Here is a 21,958-nt window from a genome sequence, read left to right on the forward strand (position 1 = left end):
TGAGGACTGCAGACTACTGGTGCATATTCCAGAGTTGGTCTAATGAATGATGTTATTATCCTTTTTAGCATGTCTTCATTTATGTATGTGAATGCTATTCTCATATTTGCAAGCAGTGTATACATGTTCCGTACCTTCTCGCTGATGTGGTCAGCCGGAGATAGTCTGTTATTGATAATCACACCTAGGTCCTTCTCTCTTTCTGATATGTATAGGGTTTTATTTCCAAACTTATAATCCCAATCAGGTCTTTTTCCACTTTTACCAAACTTGATTACATGACACTTGTCCACATTGAATTCCATTTGCCATGTATTACCCCATTCATGAAGTTTAATTCTTCTTGTAGCTCTTTACAAGACTCTGTGTTAGTAATTCTCCTTTGTATTTTTGCATCATCTGCAAACATATTTAGATAGCTCTCATTTCCAGTGTTACTGTTTATATCATTTATATACACTAAAAACATGATTGGTGCCAGCACTGAACCCTGTGGTACTCCACTAGTCACTTCTTTCCATGATGAGTAGTTTCCTCTTAGTACTGTTGTCATTTCTCTTTTTATGAGAAAATCTTGCATCCAACAATACAGTTTGCCTTGAATTCCTCCTTGATGGTACAGTTTCCATAAAAGTCTTTGGTGTGGTACTGTGTCAAAAGCTTTCTTGAAATCTAAATAGATACTGTCCACCCATCCTTCTCTTTTCTGTATTGTGTTTGTTACTCTGTCATAGTAGCTCAACAGATTAGTAACACATGATTTTCCTTTTCTGAAACCAAACTGGTTTTCTGTTATCATACTGTGTTCTTCTAGATGATTTACCCAAGCTTTTCTTATAAGTTCTTCTAATACCTTGCTTACAACACTGGTCAGTGATACTGGTCGGTAGATGAGTGGATTTTGTCTATTTCCTTTCTTGAATAAGGGGACAATATTTGCTTTCTTCCAAATATCAGGTAGTTTATCTTGACTCAAGGATTTCTTGAAAATTAAAAATAATGGTTTAATTAACTACTTTGCACATTCTCTTAGTACCCAACATGAAATTTCATCAGGACCACTTGCTTTTCCTCTATCTAATTTACTTAACTCCTCCTGTATTACTTTTTCTGCTATTTGTATATCTGGTAGTATGTGTGGACATGCATGCTCCACATAGTCCCTCTCAAAATGTTTTTCTTCTGTAGTAACTAATTGGAAATTCTTATTTAGTGCTTCACAAATATCTTTCTCTTGCGTATAAGTGATTCCCTCGTCCGTAATGGATTGTATCATATCTTTTACTTTGGTTTTGCTTCTGATGTAGCTGTAAAACAGCTTTGGTTGATCACTACTTTTATTTATTATATCCTCCTCAAACTGTTTTTGGGCTTCCCTCCTTATTCTTGTATAATCGTTTCTTGCCTGTTTGTAATTATTATACGCCCTTTCACTATTTTGTCTTCTGTATCTATTCCACAACAAATTTCTTCTTTCTTTTGATTTTTTACATTCTGTATTGAACCATATCTGTATTTTCTTATCTGCTTCTTTGTGCTGTGGGATGTACTTCTGGACTTCTATTTCATAAAATTCACAGAATTTTTTATATACAGCATTTAAATCTTGTCCTCTAAGCTCATTTTCCCAATCAACTTCTAAGAAATGCTTCTTTAGGTCTTGATAATTTCCCTTTTTATAGTTTAGGATCTTTTTGTAACTTTCATTGCTGTTAACTATGTCATATTCTATCCTGAAGTTGTTATTTAGTACTGCATGATCGCTTTTGCCGAGTGTAGGGTGATATTAAACTGTCAATATCATTTTCTTGCCTAGTAAATATTAGATCTAGCACTGAAGGTACATCGAGTCCTCTTTTTCTGGTGGTTTCCCTCACATGTTGCGTTAGGAAAAACTCTTGCACGAGATCCAGGAGCTTTTGGTCCCAACAGCTTTCTTGGCTAATTATATCTAGAGTATTCCAATTTATATTAGTATTAAAATCTCCAGTTAGTATAATTCTTTCCGATTTCTCTTCCATTTTATGGAGTAATGATCTTAAACTCTGAATTGTACTCTCTGCCAGGTCCTCATATTCGTCTCTTTCCCATGTGTTTTATCTGGGTGGCATGTACAAATTGGCTACAATTACTTTCCCTTCAGATGTGTTGATCTCTACTGCAATCAGTTCTACTTGTGATGGTATATCTAGTTTTATTTCATTGACTTGTAGATTTTTCTTAGTTAATATTATAATTCCTCCTCCTTCTTTTAAATTTCTGTCTCTTCTCCACATATTGTATTCCTCTAAGTTTAGTATGTCACTGGATATCCTTGGTGTTAATTTTGTTTCAGTTAGGCATATTACTGGTGGTTCATTTTCTCTGACATAATCATTCATCTCTAGTAATTTAGATACCATTCCATCCACATTTGAGTACATCAACTTTATCATCTTGTTTATATACTTGTCATGACATGGTTTTACTACCTTCCTCCTTTTTATTCCATCCTGTTTGTGTACTACTTTCGTACCTGCAATCCTATTACTTTGTAAAAAAAATTTGTTCTTCTCCTCTTCTGATCTTCCCTCATTTTTTGTTTTTGCTTCCTCCTTCTTCTCTTTCAGTAATTCCAGTTCCTCTTGTGTTAGGCATCTTTTTATCCATACATTTTTGAACTCCTCTTTTTCCATAAGCTTCTTTGCATTTTTTAGTATTTCCTCCACAGTGTTTACACTCTGGAAAGTCACCTTTAGAGGTCTTGTCTTGCTTTTCTCGTATTTCTAAGTCTTTTCGTCTCATTAACTCTCCTCCTCTTACTGACTCCCTTCAACCTCTGTCTCTTCATCGCACTGTTGCATCTTTATCTCTTTTCTATCGCTACTTTAATGGTCACTGCTCCTCTGAACTGTCTGCTTGCATTCCTCCACCTCTACGACGGGCGAGTTGCACCCGTCTGGCAGCAATCTCTCATCCCTTTTCTGTCCAACTCTCTAATGCTAGAGTTAACCGTTACTCCCAGTCTTTCATTTATGGAACAGGTCAGCTCTGGAACTGTCTCCCTCTGTCTGTATTTCCTGCTGCCTATGATCTCCAGTCTTTCAAACGCAGTGTGTCCAGGCATCTCAAAATGATCGGATCTTGAATTTGCCTCTCTATTGTATTTTGTTTTTCTCTTGGAGGGAACTGTTACTGCGGGCTCATGGCCTTTGGTTCCTTCTTCCTCGCATAAAAAAAAAAATTTCTAACCTTTTGTGTTCATCTATGTCTTTACTACAGATTTCCTCTGATACTTCTTTCAGTAAACTCATTACATCTGCCATCTCGTTTTTGTCTCTTGTGATCTTGTTTTTTACTTCTTCCTCTTCTATACTAGTGATTACTATAGATTTGTTTATATCTACTGAATCTCTGACTAACTTTGGATTGTTCTGGATTATTCTTTTCACTTCCTGTTTAACGCTTTTTCCCTCCACCCTTGTTTCTAAGTCTTTCTTTACTTTCACCATTTCAGCATACATGGTTTCCACATCATTTTTGCAGCTTTGCACAGCTTCATTCACCTGTGTTATCTTCTCAATATCACTGCTTTGGTCTATCAGACTGCTTACTTGCCTAATTGTCTCTGTATCATTTTTGAACTCTTCCATAACACTCTCGTGATTGACTACTGTACTTGCTATTTCACTCATTTTCTTCCTAAGTGTACTCAATTCCACTGTTAGTTCACTGATGGTTGTGTCTTTCTTGTTGGCCTCCCTTCCTAGTTTTTCTATTTCTTCCTTTTGCAAGTGCATCTGCTTCTTTATTTCAATTTCATTTTTGAAAGCCATTTTCTGTGTGTGTGTGTGTGTGTGTGTGTGTGTGTGTGTGTGTGTGTGTGTGTGTGTGTGTGTGTGTGGCTTCATCTCCTTGTCCTTATGGACGATACTGTTCTTCTCTCGACGACGCGACGCGGGATGGAACTTAAACTTACATTTCTGGATCAGTTCTGTGCAAATAATGGGATGATTGTGAATAATATTAAGACCAAGTTCTTTGCAATCCATGCGTCAGGTCAGTGGGCGATCATGAGCCATTCTGCGTTGGTGAGATGGTCGTGCAGTGGTGTGACAGGTATATGTATCTGGGCAGCCTGTTCACAATTGACAGGACCCTGTCGTCCGCCATTACCGCCCACGCACAAGCAAAAATGTGCTACATTCTGAAATTTGTGTCATTTTTGGAGAAGAATATAGACATACCATTTTATTTTAAAAACAAAATGTTTGAAGCAGTCTTAATGTCAACCATCCTATATGGCTGTGAGTCCTGGTTCAATGGGAACTTGAGGCCAATGGAAAAATTGTATAATTGGGGTATTAAACAGCTGCTGGGAGCTCGTATGACGGCGTGCACGGACGTTTGTTACGTGGAACTCGGGTGCCCGCCACTGAAATCTTTAGTACTAGCAAGGCAGAGGAAGCTTTTCCAGCGACTGTGGGGGGAGAGGCGCGGTATGCCCGATGACCCGTGGGTGCACGCCGTCAGGCTGACCATGGCGGCTAACACACCAACAAGTAAACACATTAAGAGTTTAATGAATAATTCTGTTGATGATGTTAAAGTCGGCATTGAATCTTTAAAGCAATCAGTTTTTAACTCTACATCTTCTAGAAGGCTAATTTATAATGAGTTGAACCCTACCTTAACAGTTCACGAGATCTATAAATGTCGTGGTAAAACTAGTGAGGTACACCGAATGGCATTTAGGCGGCTGCGGGTAATCAGTCATAATCTGGCGATTGAGACGGGCCTTTGGAATCGGCGTGGACGGGGACGTCTCCCGGTAGGAGAGCGGCTCTGTCCATGTGGTGCTGTGCAAACAGAGTTGCATGTACTGGAGGTGTGTCCACTGACTCGCACATACGTACAAGATATAACTTTACTTCCTGGAGTCAAATCATTGGTGACGATGCTCAGTTTCCTATTGAGGAGATAGTGTATAAGGTCCTTTCCTGTTTTGGCTAGTGTGTACAATAATGTTTATCATAACCTGTTATTTAAAGTGTATTTAATTCATTTTGTATGCACTTATTCTAACCATGATATATCATTGAGATTTTTTTTTTTTTCGTAAAAAAGGTGATTGGTCAAATTGTAGTTAAGTTACTAATCAGAAGTGTAATGATTTCCATCTTTCATTAAGGCTATATAGATGCACTGATCAACCCTTTAATACTTCGCTTGTTTTGTTGCCCATAATTGTTTGCTAATATCTGATGTACTGTTTATCATGCTAAGGTTTATTGTTGCTTGAAATAATGTATGTGTAACTGGATATTGTGGTCAATAAATGCTTACTTACTTACTTACTGTGTGTGTGTGTGTGTGTGTGTGTGTGTGTGTGTGTGTGTGTGTGTGTGTGTGTGTGTGTGTGTGTGTGTGTGTGTGTGTGTGTGTGTGTGTGTGTGTGTGTGTGTGTGTGTGTGTGTGTGTGTGTGTGTGTGTGTGTGTGCACAAGTGTGCATGTGAATTAATCTAAAGCAGCATCTTACATTGTTTTTATTACGTGACTAATACACAGATCAAAATCATTTTTTATCCAGTTCTCAATAGAGGCATTTTAAGTGATAAAAAGTATCATATGATTTCATTTCCACTAGAACTATAAGGAACGGTAATCATTAAATATATATATAATTTCCTTCTCAACATAACTCTTAACCGTAGTTCTTCAAGGGACCACTGCTTTGTCTTGGTGTTGAAGCCTGTGCATTCCAGTCATCAAAGGAACTATACTAATCAGGTGCAACCACATTGGGAAGTTTCTTTACTACGGATCACATGAAAAGTGTTCCCCTGACACCAAGTGCCTGAACTGGACATACGAGGCACTGACTCAAAATTTTTTCTAGTTTTTTTTTTTTTTTTTTTTTTTTTTTTTACATGTCCGACTCCGGGCAAAGGCTCAGGGCCTATTTCTTGGGGTAGTTCACTATCTTGCAGTCTACCAGGTTCTTTTCACTGGATAGGCAAGGAGTTGAGAGACGTTCGTTTAACCAATTAGCGAAGTTGCCCGAGTATATCGATGCCACCACGTGAAGGCTTCCCTCACCTGCACAAGACTCTTTCTACACCACAAAAACGAGTTCCGTTTAACCATGGTCCTTAATCTTCAGCAGGGATGCAGCAGATGACTTTGACGTAGTCAGCGCTGATCCGGAGCAAGAGGTGTCAAAAATACACGAATTTCTACAGTCTAAGCTCCTTTGCAAACGAAACCTTGGGATGAGCAGTCGGCATGAAGAGTCCGGTCGTCTCTCCTGTTTTTCTCTCCATGGACTTTGAAAGTCAGTGTGGTGAGTCCGCAGCAACTGACAATGACGACACTACACGGCCACATATAATATCATCAGTGTCGGCTGCTGCGAGGTTACCACATTGAGGCGAACGAAGTCGTTGTACAGCAAACGTAGGAGTGTTCGGAGAGACATGGAAAAATACTGATAGATGTCCCGTGGAACGAGGAAAAAAGAACCCTTCCTTAAAACGGAACAAAGGAATGTAGGAGATACAAACAATCGAAAAACGTACTTTTTCATGCAAGAAAGAAACAACCAAAGACTAAAAATCCCAAAAGTTTTTCTTTACACGGAAAACAAATCACAACAATGCAAAATTGAAGATCCACCTCTTCTGAGATGTGACTGGGGTCAGAGACAAAGGAAAATACAGGCTTAAGAAGGCAGTTCCGGAGCTGATCTGCTGCACACATGAATGACGAGTATCGTTTACTTTTGCATTAGACAGCTGGACAGAGAAGGGATGAGAGTGCGCTGCCAGAATTGTTCTAAGACCTGTGATAATGGACGAAGGGTGCAAGTAGACGTTTCAGAAGCACACCAAAACAGCGATGGTGCAAAGATAGAGATACAACACTGCAGAGAAAAGGGATAAGTTGAAGGGAGTCAGTGAGAGAGGGGATGGTAATAGAGGATAACCCTTTGATTCAATCATGTTTACAAGAACGGTATGTGGGGAACGACTCCAACGCCAAACATGCTAGATGTACTCCACACACGGGCGAATAAGACCCCTATACAAAGTCAACAACTGTCTAGTGTAACGAAAACACGGACTCGGTTTAGTGCATGTAAACCCTTAGAAGAAGATTTTTGCACGGGTGGTAGTACGACCTTTTCAAGACTCGTAGAGAAAGAAAATCCAAGGATATAAAGAGACAATGAAGGATTGAGCTGTGTATTGCTAAATATTAAGGGATATTCCTGTTGAAGATTGTAACGGGACAGAAGGTGTAGATACTGTATATAGATAGATAGATAGATTTATTTATTTATTTATGGAATCAAAAATGATAGCCAGGTCAGAAAGTAGTGAACCACAGCTTCATCACATGATGACTTAAAGAACTGAAGAAACGGACACCGAAACAAACATTTAGGAAAGTGAGGGATGGAGCCATCTGAGTGAGAGTGGACAGGGAAAAAATGCAGTTCAGAAAATCAATTATGAATAGAAGGGAGACAGCTGGTGAGAGTACAGAGAACTAAGGAGCACCACTATCGATAGTTTTAGAAGACGAACATAGACAGTCTACAATAGCAGCTACAGAACGACCACAAGGAAAGCTTGAGATGAAGGCACAGACAGGAAAGAAACCATAAAATCGCGCTTTGGAAATCATCAATTTTTGCCAAACTCGGTCGATAGCTTTGACTATGACACGTGCAATGACAAAAGTTTCGCCACAGTCCCAAAAGGAGGATGGCCAAAAATCATAAGGCAAGGTGTACATCACCAGTGGAGCATCCCTAGAAGATAAGAGTTTATGAGAGAACATAAGAAGAGAGGATAACTGCAGTAGGCCGGTTGGCCCATGCTAGGCAGCTCCTAGAAGAGTAACTGAACTACTAGAATGAGATAAGGATAGCAAAGAAGAAGGCTCTCCCCCGCCCTCCAAACCCTCCAGCCGAAGCCTGCAGGAAAAAGTCAGAAAGAACACCACGCCGTATAGAAAAACTGGCGTGGACATTTTACAGGAAAGTATGAAAGGAGAATAGAGACTATCATAGTGTAACCTGAAAGGGAAAAATTATGAATTAGTATTGGTTATAAGATTTTCTTTATTCTATATCCACCCCTTATTTGCCATATGCTTATCTAGCCTATGCTTGAAACTCTCAGTGGAAGAGGCAGCAACTACTTTACTAGGTAGCTTATTCCATTCGTCTGCTACTCTATTACCAAACCAATTTCTACCGATTTCCTTTCTGAAACGCAATTTTTCTAGTTTGAAATCATTATTTCTAGTTCTATCCTGTATGCTCACTTTAAGTACCTTGCTAATATCTCCCTTATTTATACCATTCATCCATTTAAACACCTCAATTAAGTCTCCCCTTACTTTACTCCTCTCTAGCGAATGCAGACTAAGTCTTTTCAGTCTGTCTTCATATGACAGGTTCCGGACGTCATGTATCATTTTAGTCATTCTTCTCTGTATATTTTCTAACGAATTAATATCCATTCTATAGTAAGGACACCAAAATTGTACTGCGTAGTCTAAATGTGGCCTTACTAATGCTAGATAAAGTTTCAGTATTACTTTAGATGATCTATTGCTCACGCTTCTCGAAATAAATCCTAGGACCCTATTTGCTTTATTTCTCGCATTAATACACTGTTGCCTTGGGTTAAGGTCGTTACTAATCATAACTCCTAGATCTCTCTCGCATACCGATTTGCTAATTTCTTTGTTATCTAAGCTGTATTTAGTATCTCCAATGGTCTTGCCTACGTTAAGTACTTTACATTTTTCAACGTTAAATTCCATTTGCTTCAGAATCTTCTAGTTAAACATACCCTCAAACACTTTACAAAAACAACATACTGAGGCAATTGGGCGATACTGAGTGGGTTAGGAACGACCACCCCTTTTCGGAAGAGCCTGAATGAAAGCAAACTTCCAGCAAGAAGGTACGGCACAAGTTGACAGACATAGGAAAAAGAGTTTACCTAGACAGGGTGCCACCACAGATCAGACAATGAACAAATTGGACTGTTTCGAAGCTAAGCGACAGTTGACCATATTAGAATTTTAAAGTAAGAAAACTTATAAACATGAAAACAGCGTTTCCTGGATAGCAGGGAAAAAGGTAGGTAATATAAACAGGTCATGTCGCAGGTAGAGCAGACAACAGACGGACAACCAAGGCAACGGAGAGACAGGCCCGAGATGAGTGAAGGGAAGAGCCAGACAAGGAGCAAAATGAAGATACGAAATGTGGAAATTCGCTGGTAATCGGAAATTTGCTGCTATTCTATGAAACAGGCTAATAAGCAATACTGTAGGACGTGATGGAAAATGATGAGAGAGGTGTTTGTGATTCAGTGGACTGACTAAGGCTGCTGCAATAGATGCATATATATATATATATATATATATATATATATATATATATATATATATATATATATATATATATATATATATATATATATATATATATATATATATATATATATATATATGGACAGTATGTATACTGTGTGTGTGTGTGTGTGTGTGTGTGTGTGTGTGTGATGAGTATAGAAGTATGCTTTAACACCAATATGAAAGGATCTGCTCCTGTATACTTATACAAGTGTACTTCCTTCAAGAGGCACACGATAAACGCCAGCAGAAGTTATTGCTCTAGTGAGCTTAATAAATACTTATGCTAATTTGGAAGCGAAAACTTATAAATTTGGTCAATTAAGGGAAAACTGATGGTGTCGGATGATTTAAAGTGAGGCGAATTATGAGGCGGTAAACTGTAGATGCTCTCTCTCTCTCTCTCTCTCTCTCTCTCTCTCTCTCTCTCTCTCTCTCTCTCTCTCTCGTCAGAAGAACTTAGTAAATGACCACTGTATAGCAATATTACACTTAAACTCAGTAAAGACCATGATGCAGTAGTTGCGAGAAAGTGGTCGAGCACAAGAAGGCTAATTTTCAAAAACTGAATGCAATTGTAAATAAAAGTGACTGGAATTCATCTGTTCAAACATTGGCTATTAACGCGGAATGGAAAAGCAACTGAGCAAAAAATTAAAAACAAAAGAATAACGAAGATGTCTGAAAGGATAATATGAGCAGGATTGAATAAATTTCAAGGAATAGTGTAAGTCGAAAGAAACCAGGGGGAAGCTTGGGACGGGAAGAAACCAAATGTCTCCTCTGAAAGATGTTACTGGAGAAAAATAAATAAATAAATGTTAATTATACAGAATATTTTTATTATAAACTGTATAAGAGTAACATTGTGACTGAAGAGCTAGTCCAGGATATGGAAAGAGTAAACAGAGACAATCCCAGCAACAGACTTAAAAAAAAATAATAATAATAATAAAACTTACGAGGAATGAATATGAATAAAGCAGGAGGTGAAGACGATGGCACCAATGATCTCATTAAAGATACATGTGACTTTGGAGATGAAGACTTTTTACAATATGCTTAAAGTAAAAAGCAAGAAAAAATATGAATTAGTTCTGCTATAGATGCAGACCAGCCAAGTGAACTAACTGGGCTGTTTCTTAGCTATGACACAGTTGGACATATTAAAGTTTTTTTTAACAAAGTAACAAAGAAAACTTTTAAACATGAAATGAGAGTTTCCTGGATAGCGGGGGGAAAAAAGGAGGAAATATAAACAGGTCATGTCCCAGGCAGAGCAGACAACAGACGGACAACCAGGGCAACGGAGAGGCAGGCCCGAGATGAGTGAGAGGAAGAGCCAGACAAGGAGCAAAATAGAGATATGAAATGAGGAAATTTGCTGGTAATCGATGGACCAGACTAATAGCTAAACTGTAGGACGGGATGGAAAATCATGAGAGGTCTTCGCCCTGAAGTGGACTGACTCAGGCTGCTGTTATGAATGTTTATTGTGTGTGTGTGTGTGTGTGTGTGTGTGTGTGTGTGTGTGTGTGTGTGTGTGTGTGTGTGTGTATGTGTGCGCGTGTGCGTGCGCGCGCGCGCGGCCTGCCGAATGCTTTAATGGTGTCTAATGTGTATCTAATCGTGTCTAAGTGGGAGGCCACACTTACTCCAAACATGTGACCGACAAGAGGAAACGAGGCTCAGGGATCCGCCCAACGTTTAGACTCAGATACTGCAGCGGCTCTAACCCGGTGCGTCGCTTCGTCTTGTCGATCACATGTTTCCAACAAGTGTGGCCGCACCTAACACCAGCTTGCAGGCTTCTGCTTCGTATTCTTAAACATGAGTTCTTCCTTCCACACCCATACCGTAGGCAAATGATTCACGCCACGCCAGCAGATGCTTATTACCTTCATTACCTTAAGACATGCGTTCATAAATTCACCAGCCGTATCTTATCATGCAGCCAATTACAGGAGTAACTGGCAGTGTCAGATGTGTTAATATGTCGCGAATTATTAGTAAGAAGAGTTTATCTTAGAAAAAATGAGGTACAGATGAAAAACTAAGTGATAAGAGCGAGTTCATGTGTGTGGGAGGAGGAGGAGGAGCGAACGAAGGTTAAAGGTTGGTGGAGTTGCTACTGATCGGAAGACTGACTATAAGTATTAAATAATAATAATAATAATAATAATAATAATAATAATAATAATAACAACAATAACAACAACAAATAATAATGCACGTCATCACCACCATCACCGTATCATAGTAGTAGTAGTAGTAGTAGTAGTAATAATAATAATAATAATAATAATAATTATTATTATTATTAATATTATTATTATGGTACTAGTACTACTACTACTACTACTACTACTACTACTACTAATAATAATAATAATAATAATAATAATAATAATAATAACGAGGAAACTGTAGTCGAGTGTCACAAATCTTCTAAAGCACTCATGTGTGGTGTTCCTCAGGGTTCTGTTCCTTCACGGAGTCTCTCTCCTATTCATCAAGTATCAAAAAGTCATCATTACATCCTTCCCTCTTTACATTTTGAAACAATAAACCTATGAACATATTTACAGTAATCCCACATCGTTGTACACGACCAGTATTTTGATCAGTACAACATGAAGATAAAACTTTATGCCAAATACAAGGAAAACAATTTAGTTAGAAATATTCGCAAAAAAAAAAAAAAAATCACGATAAGCAACATTCAAAGTGGAACCATCTGTCACCTGTGTAATGAAACCACCTGTCGCCGTTGTGATTATACGATTCTGATTAACTATATTTATTACCTTACTACATACTGTGAACTCACACTCCTATCACACTTAAAGGCGTACAATGAATGGTGAAAATATTATGGTGGAAGTACTGATCGATGGATTAGGTGAGACGAGGTATTTTATTACATTTTTCCTCATAACGGTCTTTATTTTTCTACTTTAGCTGGGAAATCTGCCAGTACAGAGGTTAATGAATGCAAGATCTAATCCATGTATCTCCTAACGTATATAAAATCGTCTGCAGATACCTCTAACAAAACACGAAAAAAATCTTTCTGAGACTATTATGTCCTACCATGTAGTTTCATCAACCTTATCTCTCTCTCTCTCTCTCTCTCTCTCTCTCTCTCTGTCTATCTATCTCTCCCTCCACTACCCACCTTCCCCTCCAGTCTATCACCGTCTTTCCTCCTTCCCTCCATCTCGCCTCTTTTCACACTCCCTAATTATCTCCCTTCCTCTCTTCTCTCTTTCCTTCTTCCCCCCGTCCTCCCCCCACTACCTCACCTTTACTTCTGCACATTCCCCCTTCCATCTCCCCTTACATTCTCCTCGGTCTGATCTCCCTGTAAAAGACGGAATCCACACCTCTCCTCTTCACTCCACTCACCTTCTCTTCTACAGCGAAGAATCAGGTAACCTCATTCATAAAGTTAATTTAGATACAACCCATTTTATACGTGCTACCACTTAACATTTCTTCACCTCTGGGCACTTCTTGTGGTGAAACAATGTAAAATCTCTTTTACGACTGGTTACCCTTTCACTACTACTAAGTCTTTTCTGTTAAATACGCGGTAAAACCATCTGATATTCTTTACTTATGGGATAAACTCTGCTACAGAATTGGCTAAAATCTTTGATTAACTCAGAGAAAACCGACAGCTTTCACATCGTAGAGCAAAATAAGTTACTATTATTGTGTACATATGCAGCATAAAATCTCGGTGAGACTTTGCCAGTAACTCACTCAGCATCTCTAGCCATAATCTTATTACCATATTCCCTCTTAGTAATATACAGAAAAATTCACCTGATGAACTAAAGCTAAGAGGATTTCATTTCTTGTATAAACTGACTTTTTTTTTTTCTCTGACTATCTTTTAACAGGGAAATAGTATTATCGTAGGAATTAAAAAAATATACCGGAAATTGTTCGATGCTTGGTTCTCTTGGCATTGATTTCTCTCTAATTTGGCCTAAAATTGTCATGTCTCCATCGTGATTTCTGATTTGCAATACCGGGTTAACACTAGAATAGGAAGATAGTCAAAGAAAGGATGTAACGACGAAGCTTTGTCCTATCCTACCACTGAGCTGCATGAAATAAGTTGCAAAAAGATGTAAATCTGGACAAATTAAGGTTAAAAGGAATATAAGCAGGTAACTTTCCCAATTCTTCACTCCTCGCTTACGCTTCCCTCAGTATCCGTCTCCATTCCAACACTCACTGCCCACTCATCCCTCACCTCCCTTCCCATACCTGCCTTACCACTTCCCCATTCGCTGCCCACTTATCCTTCACTCTCCGTCCAATTACCTGCCTTGCCAATTACACACTCATTCCTCACTCATGTCCCGCTCTTCCCCCCCACCTTTACATTCCTTCCCTACTCTCAGACACATTCCTCACTCATCCCCCATTTTACCTCCCTTTACATTCCTTCCTCACTCCCACACACCCACACTCCCCACTCAACGCCCACTTTCCCCCCACTTACCACTTCCCACCTCACTCCTGACACATCCTTCACTCTCCCTACTCTTCTTTGCTTTCAATAATTTACCACTCACTCTCCACGCTACCTCCCTTCACCTACCTACCCCACTCCCACAGTCACTCTCTCTCTGTCCCCTACAGGCACCACCACACCACCACCACCACCACCACCACCACCACCACCACAATGCGGATGGCCCTTCTCAGCCTCTTCGTCATGGGTCTTCTGGCCGGAGGAAGTCTGGCACAGCTTCTGCCCTGCAGCGGGTCCAACGTCTTCCTTGACGTTGTTGTTCCTCCGCTTGGTTAGTGGCTGTTTTGGTTGTCGTCTGAATGTCACTCTCATTTGCTGGTTCTCCTTCTAACATGCATATTCAGTCTCACATTCATTGGCATACTCCCTTATATGAGAAGGTATCAGATATAAAACACACACACACACACACACACACACACACACACACACACACACACACACACACACACACACACACACACACACACACACACACACACACACACACACACATCCATTCAGCAGTATTTATTGTATTTACTGATTCACTTACACATATTCAAACAGACAATAAACCTAACGCAGCTGAAAGAACGTTTCTACTATATACTCTCACTCCCTCAGTCTTAACTAACTCCCACAGACACTCGCACTCGCTTCATCCCATGCAGGTTCACTCATACTCAAAGGATGCTCCATCTCACTCACTCATTTACTCAATACCCACTTATGGAGATTCGTGAAAGAAGTCTCCAGGACTTTCTTACTCGGGTTCTTTCTCCTACTGTCACAGGCCTACTATAAAGAAGTTGCTTTATTTGCATTATTTTTGCCACTAATGAATGGGTCGAATCTACCAAAACTTCGATCAGATAATACACTTAGATTTATATTCCTATTCTCTAAAGTCTAAAAAATTCACACAGCCAAAGCAGCATATTAGGATAAGCCTTTCTTCCTCTCTCTCTTCTTCACCGTTCTTTTCAGTTTATCTCAGTCTTTTCCGTTCTGCCTTTGCCTCCTCCTACACCTGCAACTCTACTAACACTCTCCGTAACCCTCCACAGCCAAAGCCATATGTGAAGGAGAGCATTCACCACCTCCAACTGTCTACCAACTCCTCTCCCTTTTTCCCCGTCCTTCCTGTTTCCTCCCCTGTCTCCCTCTTCTCTCTTCCCTTTTTCAGATGCCTTCCCTGCCTCCCTCTTTTCTCCCCGCCTCTAACAACCCCATTCTCCGAACCCTCTACAGTCAACGTAACATGTCAGGGGCCGCTTCTGTAACCCGCGTGCGAGATCAACTTGTTGAGCTGCGTCCTGGAACTTGATATACTTTGCGGAGGCCTCACCGAAGCCCTGCTGACAACAATCAAGGAAATTTTGACAGAGTGCGTCGCAGAGTTGGAACTTGTGGTGAACTTGGACCTTCTCGCATACCGGTAATGTCACTCTCCCTTATGCTGGTTTTCATACTGTTACACTTTTTACACAGATTTTCACAATGTCACTCTTTCATCCTGATTTGCATAATGTCACTCATTTCAAGCTGATTTTCATATTGCCACTGTTTTAAGCTGATTTTCATTTTGTCACTGTTTTAAGTTGATTTTCACAATGTCACTCTGTCTTACGCTGATTTTCATATTGTTCATGTTTTCGCTCATTTTGATATAGTCACTCTATGTTACGTTGATTTTCTTACTCTGTTTTATCCCGTCTCTCATACCATAGCTTTATGCTATGTGATTATTTTAATCTGGCTCTCATGCCCATTCTTTATGTTATGTGATTACTTTGGCTCCCATAACCTAGCTTTATGTTGTGTGATTCTGTTTTACACTGGATCTCACACCTTAACTTAATGTTATGTGATTCTATTTTACTCTGGCTCTCATACCCTAGCATTATATTATGCGATTCTGTTTTTCTCTGACTCTCATATCGTAGATTTAAGTAATTTAGTTTTACGTTGGCGCCAATACAGTACCTTTATTTTATGTGATTCTGTTTTACTCTGGTTTGTATTATTTTGGTGGCAGTACTATGACTTGATTCTATTCTCACTACATGTTACTCATTCCAGGTTGGTGGTGCCGGAAAGCAAGAGAAAGCAACCTCAGTCACTCACATTCTATTTCTCAGCTGCATTATTTAATGGTCTACGTAAAGCTATTTTAAAATTACTTCACACTCATCCTCGTCTTATTCACGATTTACCCCAGATGTATCACTTCTTGCTCTGACAGAAGACTATGGCAGAGTCGTTTTTCCCCTGAGCCACTTTATTTCAATTTGCTTTATACCAAACACACTTCTCACACTCCTGGATGGTCACACCTCTATTCAAAAATCTTTTTCATCACTATCCTTCCACCTTCGTCTAGATCTCATCATTTCTCTCATTAACTCCACTTCTAATCTGTATACTGTCATCAGTCTCCCACCACACCTTCTCTCTACTGGCTATATCATAAGGTAGCCTGATCTGCCCATTCCATTGCACTACGTCTACTTTAACACGTCCTAGGTCTTTCAAGCTCTTTCAATGTCTTCTTTCATTCTGTTATGTAATTCCACATACAGACCTGGAACACTTCATCACCAGCACTTCCACCCTTTCTCGGTCACTAGTATTCAAAGATCGATCGCCGCTTGCATCATTACAGGACCGTCAGGGTCACTTTGCTTTCCTACTTCCCCATGCTTCACATTGCCCTAATATGCCTCTTCTCCTAACCTACGACTTACTTGAGGTCCCTTAGCTCTATCTGGTGCTTGATCACTGTTAAAATCCTAAAACACTATAATATTTCCTCCTATTCTTTCGTGATCAAGCTTCATAGCGTTCTTTTCCATCTACTTGTTAGCTGTCATCACCTCGGCTTTTCTTGTGTTCGCTAAACATCTTCCCAATAATATGAAGACTTATTTTCAGTTTATTCAACCAAACTGGATTCATCAAGTAGTTCGGTGTGGCGAAAATGTTTAATCTACATGCAAATTTGTTTTTATTTGTGGTGTGGTAAATATTTTTAATCTTCTGGTTGATTTGTTTTTATTTCTGGGATGTAGAGTTCAGATGAGTATAAGACGATAATGCTGTCGATGACGAAGATATTACATTGATTCCTAAAGAACTAGAGTGAGAAAGATTTATTCTCTCTCAGTCGCATCCCCATCCAACTTTACTCCAAACGGCTCACCTGGCTTGCCCTGCCCTGCCTTCTTCTTAATTATGCTGCCGTTCCATACCTTCCTCTTCATTGCCCTGCCTTGCATTCCTCTTCACTACCCTGCACTGGCCTGGATTGCCTATGTCCTTTCAAACATCAGGCAGCTTCTCTAATCACTTGACCTAATCGACCCTCTCCCCTTCCTCTACCACAGTCGACACATCACCTGAGGTGAACTTGGATGTCTTGGTAGAAATCTTCGGCCTTGAAACCCTCCCGGAGGTCATCGCGTGTCTGCTGTCAAAGTTGAAGATACTAGGCTTTGTGAGTACGACAGATAGATATAGAAAAAATGATGGAGAGAGAGAGAGAGAGAGAGAGAGAGAGAGAGAGAGAGAGAGAGAGAGAGAATAATCTGATATTTTGCTATTTTATAGTAATAGAAATATGTATTAACATACGAAGCTTATTTTCACGATCATTACAACTCTTTTGTTGAAATTTTACTTTGTGTTACATCGTAGTTGTTCTAAACTGAAAAAAAAAAAATCTATAACGTCTATAACTTATCTCTCACTGGAAAAAAAAAAAAAAAAAAAATGCATAACGCCTGTAACTTCTCTCTCTCTCCCTCCCTCTCTAACCAAAAAAAAAATATCCATAACCCCAATAATTCATATCTCTCTAACCTGAAAAAAAGATCCAAAAAGAACTATAACTTCTCTCTAACATCAAAAAAAAGATCAATAACCTCTGGAACCGCTCTCTCTCTCTCTCTCTCTCTCTCTCTTTATCCTGAAAGAAAGATCCATAACTGCTATAACTCACTCTCTCCCTCTCTCTTCCCCACAGCTCACCGACTTCATCTTCTGCTTGCTTAGACTAATTTTTGAAATTCTTGGATAACATGGAACCAGCTGAACCGACTTGAACCAACGTGAACCGGAACCAGGACCAATCTCCATTCTGTGTGCATGTGCCTGTGTCTGTGTGTTCGCGCGCGCACGAGTGTGTAAGTGAATAAATCCAAAGCAGCATCTTACATTGTTTTTATTACCTAACATACAGATCATATATATTTTTTACCCAGTTCTGAATAATGATAATTTAAGTGATAAAAAGTATCACATAAATTCATTTGCACTAGAACTATAAGGAACGGTAATGTATAAATATATATAATTCCCTTTTCAACATAACCCTTAATGGTAGTTCTTCAAGGGAACACTGCTTTGTCTTGGTGCTGAAGCCTGTGCATTCCAGTCATCAAAGGAACTATACTAATCAGGTGCAACCACACCGGGAAGTTTCTTTACTAGAGATCACATGAAAAGTGTTCCCCTGACACTAAGTGCCTGAACTGGACATACGAGGCACCAACTCAAATATTTTTCTAGTAGTTCACTATCTTGCTGTCAACCAGGGTCTTTTCACTGGATAGGGAAGGAGTTGAGAAACGTTCGTATAACCAGTTAGTGAAGTTGCCCGGCTATATCGATGCCACCACATGAAGGCTTCCCTCACCAGCACCAGCCTCTTTCTTAACCACAAGGGCGAGTTCCGTCTAACCATGGTAATTAATCTTCAGAAGCGATGCAGCAGATGACTTGGCGTAGTCAGCGCTGATCTGGAGCAAGAGTTGTCAAGAATATACGAATTTTTACTGTCTAGGCGCCTTTGCCAACGAAACCTTGGGGTGAGCAGTCCACATGAAGAGTTCGGTCGTCTCTCTTCTTTTTCTCTCTATGGGCTTTGAAAGTCAATGTGGTGAGTTCGCATCAACTAACAATGACGACACTACCCGTCCACATATAATATCATCAGTGTCGGCTGCTGCGGGCTTACCACACTGAGGCGAACGAAATCACTGTACAGCAAACGTAGGAGTGTTCGGAAAGACATGGATAAAAACCGATAGATGTCCCGTGGAACAAGAAAAAAAAAAAACTTCTTTACAATGCCGTGGAATTAGAAATAAAGAACCCTTCTTTACAATGGATCAGACGAAAGTAGGAGATACAAGCATTCGAAAACTGTAATTTTTCATACATGGAAAAAACAACCAAAGAGTAAAAACATAAAAGTTCTTTACACGGAAAACAAAACACAACATTCCAAAATTGAAGATCCACTTATTCTGGGATATGACGGGGGTCACAAAGGAAAATACAGGCTGAAGAAGGCAGTTCCGGAGCTGATCTGCTGCATACATGAATGACTAAGAGTATCGGTTAACTCTTGCTTAGACCGCTGGACCGAGAATGGGTGAGAGTGTGCTGCCAGAAATGTTCTGCTCGCCTGCCAAAATGGACGAGGGGTGCAAGTAGACTTTTCAGAAAACACCAAAACAGCGATGCTACAGAGATAAAGATACAACACTGCAGAGAAGAGGGATAGGTTGAAGTGAGTCAGTGAGAGAGGATGATAAGAGACGATAAGCCTTTGACTCCACCCTGTTTACAAGAACTGTATAACGAGATACTACTTCACCTCTTCATTACAACTAATCTTTCAGCTTCCACTGTTAATCTTTTCCCTCCGTTGGGCTCCTCCGATCACAACCTTATCACCTTAACCTGTCCTATCGCTCCGGTACCACCCATGGACCCTCCAAAGAAACGTCGTCTGTGGCACTTTGGAGCTGCAGATTGGGAGGCACTCAGGCAGCACTTCCTTGATTTTCCCTGGAATGATTATTGCTTCCATGGGCGGGAGCCATCTGAGTGTGCCTTGCTCATTACGGAGGTTATTCCCTTAGGCATTGAAGTATACATTCCTTTCTCATATCCTCTGACTGCTGCACGAAAGCCTTGGTTTAATCATGCTTGTTCTAATGCTGTCCGCAACAAGGGGAGGGCCTATGAAAGGTACGGGAGCCAACCCACCCCTGAATCACATCTTTTATACATTTCTGCTTAGAATCGTGCTAAGTCTGTTCTTCGCTCTGCTAAAAACAATTTCATCCATACTAAATGCTCTCAACTCTCCAACTCTAATTCTTCCCGCAACTTCTGGCACCTTGCCAAAAACCTTTCTAATAACTTTACCTCATCATCCTTCCCTCCTCTTTTCTACTCTGATGGCTCTGTAGTTATTTCTTTTACCGATAAAGCAGATCTTGTCACTCAGACTTTCTCCTCCAGTTCTACCTTAGACGATTCCGGTGCTGTTCCTCCATCACTTCTACCCTTTGACTTCCTCATGGCAGAAATTAAAATTTCTTCAGCTGATGTATTTTCTGCCATCACAGGCCTCAATACTAATAAGGCATATGGGCCTGATGGAGTCCCTCCTGTTGTTCTAAAGAACTATGCCTCTGTGCTTACACCCTGCCTAGACAAACTCTTTTGCCTTTGTCTATCTACTTGTATCTTTCCTTCTTGCTGGAAGTTTGCTTTCATTCAGGCAGTCCCAAAGAAGGGTGACCATTCCCAACCCTCTAACTATCGTCCAATTGCTTTAACATCCTGTATCTAAAAAGTTTTCGAGTCAGTTCTTAATAGAAAAATTTTAAAGCATCTTTCCTATCACAACCTTCGTTCTGATCATCAGTATGGGTTCCGTTAGAGACGGTCCACTGGCAATTTCTCACCTACCTTTCAAACTCCTGGTCATCCTCCTTTCGGGACTTTGGCGAAAGCTTTGCCACTGCACTTGACATCCCAAAGGCTTTCGATCGAGTCTGGAATAAATCTTTAATTTCCAAACTGCCCTCTTACGATTTCTATCCTTCTATCTGTGCTTTCATTTCTATCTTCCTTTCTGGTCGTTCTATAGCCGCTGCTGTAGACGGCCATCGTTCTTCTCCTAGATCTATCAACAGTGGTGTTCCTCAGGGCTCTGTCCTATTACCAACTCGCTTCCTTTTTTCATCAATGACCTTCTAAGCTGTACATCTAACCCTATCCACTCATACGCTGATGACTTCACCCTTCACCATTCCATTGGGTTCCCGCAACGTCCATCTCAGCAGTTACTTCAACAAACAAGGGATGAGGCTATGGGACACCTAATGTCTGACTTGGCTCATACCTCTGACTGGGGTAAGAATTATCTGGTTGTTCTTAATGCATCAAAGACTCATCTTTTACACCTATCAACCCAACAAAATCTTCCACAGGTATACCCACTAGTGTTTGATAATATTCAGCTTAATCTTGCATCATCCTTGAACATGCTTGGGGTTTCATTTACTCGGGACTGATCTTGGAAAGATCATATTATATCTCTTGTAAAATCTGCTTCCAAGAGATTAGGTGTGCTAAGCCGACTCCGTTCCTTCTTTGCCCCTGCTCAATTGTTGACTCTATACAGGGGTTTTATCCACCCCTATTTGGAGTACAACTCTCATGTGTGGGGAGGCTCCCCACATACAGCTCTTCTCAATAGGGTGGAGTCAAAGGCTTTTCGTCTCATTAACTCTCCTCCTCTTACTGACTCCCTTAAACCACTGTCTCTTCGTCGCACTCTTACATCTTTATATCTTCTCTATCGCTGCTTCAATGGTCACTGCTCCTCTGAACTGTCTGCATGCATTCCTCCACCTCTTTGATGGGCTCGTAGCACCCGTCTAGTAGCAAACACTCATCCTTTTTCTGTCCAACTCTCCAATGCATGAGTTAACCGTTACTCCCAGTCCTTCATTTATGCAACAGGTCAACTCTGGAACTGTCTCCCTTTGTCTGTATTTCCTGCTTCCTATGATCTCCAGTCTTTCAAACGCAGTTTGTCCAGGCATCTCAAAATGATCGGATCTTGAATTTGGCTCTCTCTTGTATTTTGTTTTCTGGAAGGAACAACAATTTCGGGCTCGCCCCCTTTGGTTCCTTCTTCC

General features: G+C 40.1%; 1 protein-coding gene across 1 annotated transcript in view; it reads left to right on the top strand.

Annotated features, from left to right (window-relative positions):
- The first annotated feature begins 12,822 nt into the window (after positions 1-12,822).
- Positions 12,823-21,958, top strand: part of LOC145415945 (uncharacterized) — a 159,078-nt gene continuing 149,942 nt past the window's right edge. The window contains exon 1 of the mRNA XM_080285050.1: positions 12,823-12,851. The gene's annotated coding sequence lies outside the window, so the exon portion shown is untranslated. The remainder of the gene's footprint in view (positions 12,852-21,958) is intronic.

The sequence above is a fragment of the Coenobita brevimanus genome, chromosome 104 (assembly GCF_032717465.1).
Source record: "Coenobita brevimanus isolate Jiangsu-jjx chromosome 104, ASM3271746v2, whole genome shotgun sequence".
Lineage (NCBI taxonomy): Eukaryota > Metazoa > Arthropoda > Malacostraca > Decapoda > Coenobitidae > Coenobita > Coenobita brevimanus.